Source organism: Lepisosteus platostomus, chromosome 5 (assembly GCF_059453375.1).
Source record: "Lepisosteus platostomus isolate fLepPlt1 chromosome 5, fLepPlt1.hap1, whole genome shotgun sequence".
In the NCBI taxonomy this organism is placed as follows: Eukaryota; Metazoa; Chordata; class Actinopteri; order Semionotiformes; family Lepisosteidae; genus Lepisosteus; species Lepisosteus platostomus.
In genome coordinates this window covers 34,281,399-34,293,663 of record NC_142615.1, presented here as the reverse complement: position 1 = coordinate 34,293,663, position 12,265 = coordinate 34,281,399, and the positions used below count along the sequence as shown (strand labels likewise).

At 39.8% G+C, this 12,265-nt stretch overlaps 1 non-coding gene across 1 annotated transcript; it reads left to right on the top strand.

The window, feature by feature from the left end:
• Positions 1–11,371: 11,371 nt before the first annotated feature.
• On the top strand, positions 11,372–11,465 carry trnai-uau (transfer RNA isoleucine (anticodon UAU)). Its single transcript has 2 exons — positions 11,372–11,409; positions 11,430–11,465. It is a non-coding gene; the product is annotated as a tRNA-Ile (tRNA).
• Positions 11,466–12,265: the final 800 nt, after the last annotated feature.

Genomic DNA, 12,265 nt, shown 5'->3' with positions numbered 1-12,265 from the left:
CACATTCCATAAGAATCAGCGCTTTACTTCGCGCTTTACAACCCTTACTTCGTGCGACTGGAAAAGAATTAGTGATCGGATCAACGAAATGCTTCGTAGAAGGAGGCGCTCTTTTCCTCTAGTCTAACAGTCTGTCCACAAACAAAACATTCCTGTTTGACAAGAGGAATTGAAAAAAAACAATTTTGTCAATGGAAACCGGTGTGTGTGTCTCTCTCTGCTGGATGTCCCTCTCACTCTCTGCTGAATGAATAAAAGCATTTTATTAAAAACGCGTTTGTGTTTGTCTGGTATTTACTTTGGTCCCTTTTAACTGTTTTTCGATCTACAGTATTGCTTTGAGATGCCACTTTTAAAGGTGATATGTAAAATAAAGTTTTTTATTATTGTTATAGAGAAACATGATTAGATTTTCCTTGCTTCAGAAAAAAAGATCTAAAGTCCTACACATAACTTTCTTAATTCGATGTATTTAAAGCAGTAAACTACTGTAGGTGTAACATAACATTCAGAAATACAATCGAGAATAGTTTTGTGGTGTTTGTTTAGATGAAACGTTCCTAAAACGTATAACGTAACAAAATTAAAGACGATTAAAATCTGTAATCTTTCCACTTGTACTGTATGTCATCGGAAAGTTTCTGCTTTGTGTAAGGATGGTATCAAAAAGCAATCTTAAGTGGTGAGTAGCTGTGCTCAATGTATTTAAGGGACTTAAAAGTAAAAGGAGATGCTTCATATTGCTTGACTAATTTTAAAAACGAAGTTATAAATGCAGACGCTCCCTCGGTACTAGTATTTTAGTACTTAGTACTAAAGTACTAAGTATTTATTTTAGTACTAAAAATAAGATACACTCTACAGACATTCACAACGGTGACTGTCAGAAGATAGGACACAGCGGCTCAGGCACTTGCTGAATGGAAAAGGGGCACTTTAATGTTCTGTATGGCTAATACTAAAGCCAATACTAATATTCAATACTTTAATATTCTTTTCTGTATGTTTAACAATAGTGGGTACTGGCCTTATTCGTCCCTGCTCCCGTTGTTAGGTGTTAATGTGTTGTTAAGTGTGAATTTGTACCTGTTTCCCTGAGGTCTGGCTTTTTTTCTGGAAAACCATAACTCTGGTCTTGTCCAGATTGACTGTCGGCGCCCAGGTCTGACAGTGCTGCTCCAGCAGCGCCAGGTTCTGGCGCAGCCTCTGTTCTGTGGGCGACAGCGGGACCAGGTCGTCTGCAAAGAGCAGGAACTCGATTTCCATAATTAATGCAGATCAGTAAATCAAGGGACAAAACAATTATTGCGCCCGGGTCCTCAATGGGCTTTGACGTGCTAATGCGGTGGTTTAACAGTCCGGGTGTGGCAAGCCTCTAATGTCTCCCGACTTCGGCAAAAGGCACCCGCCTTTCATTGGAAGACAATGAACATTCTAGCTGTACATGTGAATATAGCATAAATACACAAAGGGATTGGGTGAGCTCCCATCACAAAAAAAAAACTGCGAACCTGCACTACAGCGACCATAGTACAATATGGAGACCAAGACCTTTTACGGGAAGAGACGGGGTGCTTCTGCCGCCCCAGCTTCCAAAGAGCGAAGGGTAAGCAAATACAGCAGACTTCATCTGAAATACGTGATTACAGCGTATATTACAAGGTATTATTGCCGTTTTGAATTTTAAATTCAATTATAATTATTTCTTCGTAGCCTGTTCTTCAAGAAAACACCGCACGGGCGAAACGATCTACCACCAGGACAGTAAAAAAGAAAGCGGTAAGACGGAAAAAAAGAAAAGTTTATTTTGACTTCTGTTCCGCGACTGATGAATACTACTGTGTGACTTCATTTCTTACATGAATTATGTTATTTTGGCACAAGCCGTGGGTCTCTGCTCTCGGCCACTGGCCAGGGTGCCAACCTGTAGAAGCAGCATCTGTGTGGAGACATTTCGTCAGCAGCGGGAGCAGTACGATGCATTACTGGGGAGGACTGGGAGGCTAGAGACACTCCTGAAAATGCAGAGGAAGGAGACAGTATGTTCCAGCAGTCAAACAGTTGAGCAGCTGTCTCCCGAAAAGTGCCTCTCCCCGCCACGCAGGTTGCAATGCCTGGCGGAAGCTCTGCCCCCCGCAGAGCACACACCGCCTCAGGACACTCCATCCCGGCCTCTCCGTTCACCACCGCATGGGAATTGGTTGATGCTGTCCCTGCCGTCTATCTCCCCCCAGGAAGCACAGCGGAATTCACAGACGCCAGTGGGACGAATAATTCTCCCAGATGTCCAACTGCTACCCATCACTCAGGAGATGGAGGGGGGGTTGTACTTGCAGTGCATCGGCATAGACGGGAAAGCAAGAGCCGACCGCTACACCGCCCTCATGTTTCGAAATCTTGTGACTTTTGAAATTTACTGGGGGTGGACCACGTCTGTAAATTTCGATGGGTCCAGAGGCAAAAGTGCCTTTCCTTGCAATCTCCGGGAAACCATTAGTAGCATGGTGAATCGGAGATTCTCAACCCTTACTTTGTGCGACTGGAAAAGAATTCGTGATCGGATCAACGAAATGCTTCGTAGAAGGAGGCGCTCTTTTCCTCTAGTCTAACAGTCTGTCCACAAACAAAACATTCCTGTTAGACAAGAGGAATGTAAAGAAACAATTACTTTTGTCAATGGAAACCTGTGTGTGTGTGTCTCTCTCTGCTGGATGAATAAAAGCTTTTTTATTAAAAACGCGTTTGCGTTTGTCTGGTATTTACTTTGGTCCCTTTTAACTGTTTTTCCCATCTACTTTTTTGCTATGAGATGCCACTTTTAAAGGTGATATGTAAAATAATGTTTTTTATTATTGTTATAGAGAAACATGATCAGGTTTTCCCTGGTTCAGAAAAAAAGATCTAAAGTGCCACATCTAACTTTCTTAATTCAATGTATTTAAAGCAGTGAACTACTGTAGATGTAACATAACATTCAGAAATACAATCGAGAATAGTTTTATGGTGTTTGTTTAGATGAAATGTTCCTAAAACGTATAACGTAACAAAATTAAAGACGATTAAAATCTGTAATCTTTCCACTTGTTCTGTATGTCATCGGAAAGTTTCTGCTTTGTGTAAGGATGGTATCAAAAAGTAATCTTAAGTGGTGAGAAAGCTGTGCTCAATGTATTTAAGGGACTTAAAAGTAAAAGGAGATGCTTCATATTGCTTGACTAATTTTAAAAACTAAGTTATAAATGCAGACACTCCCTCGGTGCCATGCCGGGTGTAAAGATCAAAATATACATTCGTCCCGGGCAGAGGCCGAAGAGTGCCCGGCTGGGGTGCGCGGGGAAGAGCAGGACAGGAGTGAAAGTGGTCAGGGCGGGGTTTAGGAAGGCGTACAGTCTGGGCAGGTATAGATTTTATTTTTCAAATACGTTTTAGAAAAGTGTAAACGATTACAATCTAATCCTTCCACGTTTGATCCCAAAATCCCAAGAAAAATAAATCTAAACGGGTAGAAAGCTATGCTGAAAGTTTATTAAGATACTTAGAAGACAAAGATACTGTATCAATTTATGTTGCATTAGTCTGATTATGATTACAAAAACACATATAATTAAACATGCGTTTGCGATTTAAATCAAAACACGATTTAAATCAATATAAATGTTTATGTTGTAACGCATACTGTCCAGCCTCCATTTCTCTATAAAAATTTACTCTATTACACACACACACAATAGAAGCAGGAAGCAGAAGCAGGGACCGTTGTCAGAAGGGAAGAAGGTGACTATTCATTGTTATCAAAAATGACTTAGAATCGATCATGTTGTGATATTTTGAAATATAAAAGTCAATTGATTGTCCATAATATTGCTATTCTATTTTTTCGAAGAAATGTTTGTTAAAAGAAAAGTCCAGCACCAGCTGGATTTGAACACACAACCTGTGAGTTGGTAATCGGGCACGTAGACCAGTGGGCTACAAGGGAAGTCGCATGAAGAGAGAGGCGAAACAGCCCTACACAGCCCTGTCGCAGTACACGACTATAATCATATCGTTATTAATTTCTTGAGGTACGCGATTCCATATTATATTCCCTTTTAATCAAATTCTAAAAGTATGCTTGTTGACTCCGGTATCACGTTAGTTAAAGACTTCGATGCTTAAAATGTTTAGGGAGAAATGGAATACTGGTGTGTATGTTTTCTTTAAAGTACCGAGACCAGCCATATACTGTATGTTTAAGTTCCAAAATTAATATCGTTTATGGCCTTCACACGCGTTGCAGTATGCTCCTATTCTTTTTATGCTCAGGCACTAAGATTTCCCTTCAGTGGTAAAATTCCATATAAATATTCAATACTTAAAGGGCACAGTTAAGACATTAAATATACATATACATACTGTATACAGTACAGTTTGCATACGGTAATATGTTTATGTTCCTAAATCAATCTCTTTTATGAGCATGTGAAAGGCATGGTGAATTGATTCTCAAAAATTACTGTACTTTGCATGATTGGAAACAAATGCATGATTGCGAAATGCTGTGGTGTTACTTTTACAAAGAGGGTCAATGAAAAAAAGAATGTTGACCAGGGCAATACTTTGAGTTTACACTTACAGCTCGTCCAAGGTCATTCATTATTACTACTATTAGTAATATCTTCGTTAAAGACTTTGATGGCGACAGCTCAAACATGAGAGGTTGAGCTTTATTAGCTCCACCTAGCGGAAATTCCGGATACTATTATTTTGCTTGCCGTATTATAGGAGAATTTACGGTAACAATGACACCAGAAAACTGAAAGTTCCTTCCCCTCCCCAAGTAGAACTGTCTAATCTACATAAACACAGTGGGGTGTAACACCTAGCCTAGACTTTGTGAGAACTGAGTAGTTCTACTCAGTTTGGTGAATTCTTGATAAACCAAACTGGTGCCCTCCCTCTAACTCACCATTCCTCCCTTATGGTAGTGTATGCAGAGAAACCCATGTATATAAACCCATAGGGTCAAATGCAATGGACTTCCCGAGTTAAAACACAGCCGCGTACTAAGTTAGTATGGTACATTCTGGAGATCATCTCCCGCTCCAAGTTCAATTGCAGCAAAAAACATGTGGAACAAAGTTGGAGCTCAGCTCAACTTGTGCTTAATCCGGTTCCAAGGGCTCGGCCTTGTTGTACTAATTAGCCCGAACTGGAGAGGACTGTACATCAGAACACTTCTGATTAGTAGAATAATATGTAGGCCACATTAATATACAATTACTTTTCTGTTTCATTTATATTCAAACGAAATTTCCTGACAAATCAGTTAGTTTTTAATTTAAGAATTGCATTTAGTCGACAATTCACCTGATGAGGCTACATAGTTATTAATGAGATACCCAATTGTAATTAGTCATGAAACAAATGAGAACAGCAGCTGTGCATTTGAAATTAAACACTACGGTATTATTGCAGAATTAATTTTGTTTAACACTCCAGATGAATAAGCAGACATCATTACAGCTAAATCGTTACAAAAGACACCGACTAATAATCAGTAAAGTTAAGTTTTATTTTTAACAGAACTGGAAATTAAACTTATAAAAATACTTGAGCAAAAAAAAACAACACAACAATTGTTCCTCTGACCTTCTAAGCATTTTTTTAAGGCAATACATTTCTTTAGCAGGGTGTGCCTTGTCCTTACTTTTCAGAACTTTGATTTTCTCTCTCTCTCCTGTGTCAGTTCAGATTAAGCTCTTTAATCAGTTCCAACATCTTCCTTTCAAAGTGGGGAAGTGCTTGCTGGCGTGTTGTTTTGCCAAGTCGTGCCTATCCTTTATGACGGTATCTTCTGACACCTGCGCACAATCCAACAACATTACAAGACCAGCACTATAACAGGAGTCATAAAAACACAAGGAGCCACATTGAACGAGCTTTCAGAATTGTAAAACAACGCTTTGCTTGTCTGTCATTTGGTTTGCATACCAGTCCATCAAGAGCTAGCACAACCCTGGCTGTTTCAACACAGTCATTGGATCACAGCCACAGGACAGAAAAGGGACTGTAAACCATCATAAATCACTTAAGATGCTGAGTTTTTTCCTTTAACATACTTGGGTGCCACCTATTTCCTCCTCATCCCTGCTTTCCTCCAATAACCACAAATACGGAGACCCATCACTAAAATATTTAACAAATCTATCCAGTTGACTCCTCGATTTTATAGAACACATAAAAGCCTCAGGCTACATTTATATAAATAATAGCTTAAGTTCTGTTCTCTTCACTTCCAATGAATGGAGAAAATTTAAAAGAACAGTAGTCTGTCATTAAGTGAAGGGAGAATGTGTGATCCTAGCTGCAGAATAATTTTAGTTTCAGTGGTCTTTCTGATGTATGAGTTTGGAAAACCGTGCTCAGTACCATCGAGGTGTAAGAGGGTCAAGGATGAGCAGGAAACTTTGTTAATAAGGAGATGGACACTGCCCAACATGGGGTTTAAACCCACACCCCTGAGTTAAAGAGTCACATGCTCTACTGACTGAGCTAGCCGGGCACCAGTGTTTGCAAAGACGGTTTTCCAAACTCATACATCAGAAAGACCACCGAAACTAAAATTATTCTGCAGCTAGGATCACACATTCTCCCTTCCCTTAACGACAGACTACTGTTCTTTTCAAATTTTCTCCATTCATTGGAAGTTTCATTTCATACCTCTCTGCACCAATTCTGACTTCACACCTCTTGATTGGCCTCTCTTTCTGTCCCCTGCTTCCGCCTCTCACGCCTCCTCCCTCCCAACCTTTGTTCTCCCGCTACTTTACCTTTGCCTACTGCCCTGTCTCTCTCACACCTGAAGAAGGCTCCACGGCCGAAACGTTGTGTTCTCTTTCTTCTTTTTTTTCAGCATGGAATAAACCTTTTACTTGTTCCTTTGCAGCCTACGCATGCTGGCGCAGCTACCCACCTGAACTAAGACAATTAAACTGTCTGGTGATATTGCTGCACGGGGCGCAAGATCACAATAGAACACGTTATTGTAAAAAAATTTAACATTCGTGAATGAGTATTTTTTTTTAATTATACCAAATGTCCGTTAAATAATGAATGATGTTTTTCAGACCATAAACACTATTATATGAAAAAAAACATTTACTATATATCCATTTAACTTGTTTTTTTTTAAAAACATTACAATACGGTAGATGAAAATTGTTGTTCAGCGCTCTTGTATTAAATATACTCTACCAGCCTTTTAAGTCATGTGTCAGAAATAAAGTGTATACAATTCGCTTAATCAAACAAAACACAAACGCTACGAAAAAGAAAAAAAATGTGTTTATCCTGCAATTTTATCTCGTTGAAACGTTTTTTTTTTCTCTGTGGCACTAACGGGCTAACGGTTAGGATTCCTGGTTTCCTGATTACATAGAAATGTGTCTCTCTTGCCTTACGATGTCCAAATGATCAGTTCAGTGTAGAAAAGAGCACCGTAAAACCCCGTCAGGCGTGCAAAACGTAAAAATGAAAGAGATCGCTTTGTTTCTGCCCGCTTTCTCACTGAAGCCCTTTGGTGTGTTAATAGAAGGTTATAACCGCTACACCGTGCGATGTGGGGAGGGGTGATTTACAAGCAGAGTTGACCTTTGAGAAAGGACTCGTCTCGGGAATATATTTCCACATTTTGAAGAGAATTTCTCCATTCCTGTAGCCTGATTTCCACTATTGCTAGAGAGCTGTAGAATCTGGAATAACTTATCCAGCTCTGGGAACAGTGTGTAGATGACAGGTTTGTGACTTTCTCATGAGCACGGTATATGAATCCATCAGATTAAAGACACTGTGAGCATTTGAATAAAATTAACGATAGTCTGTCCCAGCTCGCCGCGATGGTATAGTGGTCAGTACTTTGTGCTGTGACCGCAATACCCGCGCTTTGAATCCGGGTGACAGCAGCCCAAGAGAGTTTCCTTCGTCTATGTTATTTCAGTGAAGGGGGGCATGCGTGTACAGCGAGCGATCATCGAGTTGATGTGTTGCCCCATATAAGCAATGTGAACCAACACTGCTTTACAAAGGAGCACGGTCTGATCTTATAGTTGATAATCTGGAGACCAGACCGACCTCTTCTCTGACGAGAAGAAAAGGTCAGGAGCCGCAGTATTTAATGTAAATAAGAGATTTCATTTTTTTCTGTGGCGCAGCTAGTGCCAAACACTTAATCTCGGGGTTGTGAATTCGAGCTCCACGCTGGTAAGAAATCATATAGGTTATGATAAATTTACTTTTTTAAATAAAAAGTAATATTATAAAACTTTCTCGATACCAGTTTGCAGGTGACATGTTCTTTATAAAAATAATCTTTAGTATGGGATCAATAACCGCGCCGGAACAAATATCGGAAAGAATCGCCTGTCACTAAGGTATTTAAGTAAAGTAGAGATATAATCAGAAAACCTACATATAGGAAATGTTAGTTACTTTGTATGTGCTTTAGCGTTTTCTTTTATATACCGAAAAAAAGGTTCAAGGCGTTCTAGTCGCTGTACTCCTCGTAGATAATCTCAACGAAATCACAATACAGTACAGGACACGCAGTGAGAAGCTCACGCAACGAGTAGTCTTGAACATGCCAAGCGTAAAGGCACACTGCACATCTGCGAAACATCACATCCTAGTTTAGTTACAGTGAGATTATAGACTGGAAGCTAGGAAGTCTCAGATCACTTATTTATTAAATGTTCAAGCAAACCCAAATACCTTTGCAAGAGACAATTCAGAATCCCAGTCAAATCCAGTATGATTGCTGGATCCCTCGAATTCGACAATATCACAGAACTGCAGTCCACGTTGTGCAAGACATACCGCACAGAGCATTTCTAAGACAGGAAATACATTTTCGTTACGAAAAGAGATATACTGTACGTAGAGTGAAATGGTCTGGTACGAGTCCTAAGTTTGAATAGTTCAAAATAGACGAAAAAGGGTAATTACAGACTCTTTCGAAATGTAAGAACATTAAAGCTGTGCGGACCTTATCTTGATTTACCTAGTTTAATCGTTTTCAGAAAGTGTAATTGTATTATTTTATGTACCCTTGACGATTCTACTGATGTTATAAGTGCTCTTGTTTATATTGAATCTATTTTGTTGTTCAAATAAAAAGTAAAAAAAAAAAACATTCCGGATGCGTCTGCTGTAGAAATAAAATGACATCAAAGGAGTTGTACGTAGAGTTCTGAAGCCTGTTCCACAGAAGAACTAGCTGAGATGAAAAGCTCGATATTCTACTGACAGGGCTATTCCCATCAACTCAGTTTCTTTCTGAAACAACGTTTTCCAAGAAAAACTTACACTTTGCAAAATGTGAAATAAAATACTTGCGTAAAAGTGCAGATTATTTTTTTCCCAAAAACTGTAAAAGGAGAAAACCGACCCGTTGGAGTCTCTGTCGTACCATTGCTCAGTGCGGTCAGGTCGGGACTAAAACGATAGTAAGGTGCTGGTTCAAGCACATCTAGGCACGACTTTCTCACTGTTCCATCGTGAACATCATCTAGAGAAAAAGTGGCATGTAATGTTTAATACATTATTGGCCTTATTAATAATTTGAGGGAATATAAATGCTTTGGATGTATCGAATTACAGCACGTAACAACTGAGTACCTGAGTCGATATCACCGGGCAATTTCCAATAACGACCAACATCAGACACTTCAAGAAAAATAAGATTCCATATCTTGGAATGTAGGGCGGGAGAATTCATTTATACTCCTGTTGCATCTTGAGCTAAACTTTTTTAAAAAAAATACGACGCAGATTTGCTCAAGATAATTGTAATCGCCTTAAAGAGAGTTTTCATGAAAACGTACATCGGCTAGCTCTCCACTGTTAATTGACAGAACTTTTGAAGAAACTGTTCTTATATAAGCAACATACAAATTACACATCTTAATGAACATGAAGGGAAATCTATGGAGGCCCGTTTCCGTCATGGAGTAAAAAAAAAACGCGCTATGGTATCTCATTGTATGTTCTTTTTTACTTAAAAAAGGTCTTCTTTAGCTCAGCTGGCAAGACCTGGGTTCGAGCCAATCCAGTGAGGCACGAACTAGGGTGGGAGGTGCGGGGGCACAAGCCCTAGAACCCGAATCCGTTACAATAACAAAAGGACAGACATTGAAATATGGGCTATTTCGAAGTCGCAAATGTGAGATATAAAGTCGGAATTCTGAGTTACTAAATCGCAATTCTGAGTTGCTAAGTCGGAATTCTAAAATACCATAGCGGTTTTTTTTACTTACTGGCGGAAACGGGCTTCCATAGAAATCCGGGTTGTGAATAACAACTGTCACTACACACGATTGAGTTCTTGAGGCTGGCACCTAAGACCACTCAGCCATCCTGACAAGCAGTGGAGGATGCCCGTTGCTTTGTTAAAGGATTGACAACTACTTTTCTTTTCTTATTATTACAGAGATTTCTACATTGCAAGACAATTGACGATTTAGATAAAGGTACATCGTGGTACGCAAACCAGGCACGGAGAGGGTTTGAACCCGCGCTCTTCGGTTTATGAGACCGATGTCTTACCATTTGGCCACCGCGCCCACAGTTTAGTTCTTTTCCCATCAAGGCTAATACATTTTGAAAAAAAAAAATCTGTGCACAAATTGCAATGGCAGGAGAAGTAAAACAAATATGATTATGATGTACAGTAATTGTTCACTTAGTGAAATACTCACTTTTTTGGACCACTGAATATAGTTCTTCTGTGGAGCTGGCTTCAGACTCTGCTTATAGCGCCCGTCAAATAAAATAGATATTTAATTTGTACAGGAAGACGCATTCCGAAATGTATCTCTGCAGTTTTAGAAAACGCACAAACCGTATTCTAATTGCAGACTGCAGATCTGTGCAGCAATCGTACTACATTTCACTGTGATTCTGAAATACGTCTAGCAAACATATTCAGGTTTCCTTGAACTTTTAATAAAAAACGACTTCGCTTTCAATCTCTGATGTCACTGTAAACATCGGACGTGATGTCCCGCAGATGTGCAGTGTGTGCCTTCTTGTCTTATTCAAGTTTACTGGATTTTTGAAACGAAAATACAAACTGGACAGTTTCAGACACATGAAGACTCATAAATGTCACTACAAATGACAAATTTGTAGTGTAAATCCGCCGGGCTGATTTACGTGTCTGACCATCTCTCTCCTCCCTCTTTTGCAGTGAGCACTATTTTTTCATTTTCTTCCCTTGTAGTTTCCTCGCTCTTTTGCTGTCCCTTTGTCCCACGGAGAGACGGAAAACGTGCCGAAATCGTTTTCACCCTGTGTTTGTGCAACGTCAGTGTGTGAAGGGAAAGCACTTTCCGCGGCTCCAGTGGCGCAATCGGTCAGCGCGCGGTACTTATACAGCAGTGCACAGCGGAGTCATGCCGAGGTTGTGAGTTCGAGCCTCACCTGGAGCAGCGTGTCCTGTCTTTAGCTACTAAAAGCAACTGTCCACTTTAGATACTGCTACTTATAGGTCGTCCTCAACACTTTATCTAACGGGATTGTAGCCTGTTAGGTATTTGCTGGAAATCCGGTCTAAATTAACATCAAAGGAACAGGTAAAGGTTTATTCCACGTCACACCCGAAGAAGGTTCCATGTTGTGTTTCCTTCTCCTTTCAGCATGGAATAAACCTATACTTTTTCCTTTGCAGCTGACGCAGGTCACTACTTAAATTCCCATCAGCTGTGGACCCCCAGCTGATCTCTACACAGATAGATGAGAGATATCTTCTTAGATGAGAGGTCTACTGGGACTAAGGGAGCATGATGGGGTACCAAAGACTTGAAAAAGCTCTCGCATTAGATTCTGTTTTTGTTGTTTCCCAGATTTGTTTTTAATGTTCTTTTTGTTTTGAAGTTGTTCCTTTTTTTATTTTATTTTCTGTAGTCGTTAGACTACTACAGTGATTTACCTAGGTTCCCGGAAGGCTTCTCGCATCGTGGTTGTTGTGTTTTTGGGTTACACGTATTTTTTTTCTATTGATAGGACCCCACGCATTACTGTGGGACTAGTTAACTTAAGTTCTTACATTGTACCTGAAATTACCACATAAACTACTACTCTGTTTTTCTTTTTTTTTAAATAAAGGCACAAATGATGTTTTTTTTTTTCTTGCAGCTGATTGGCAATGACCCTACAACGGGTCATTGCAACGAACGTGGCTGCTGAAATTTGTCAGCAGCTCCATACTAAACCTGTTCTCAATTGCAAC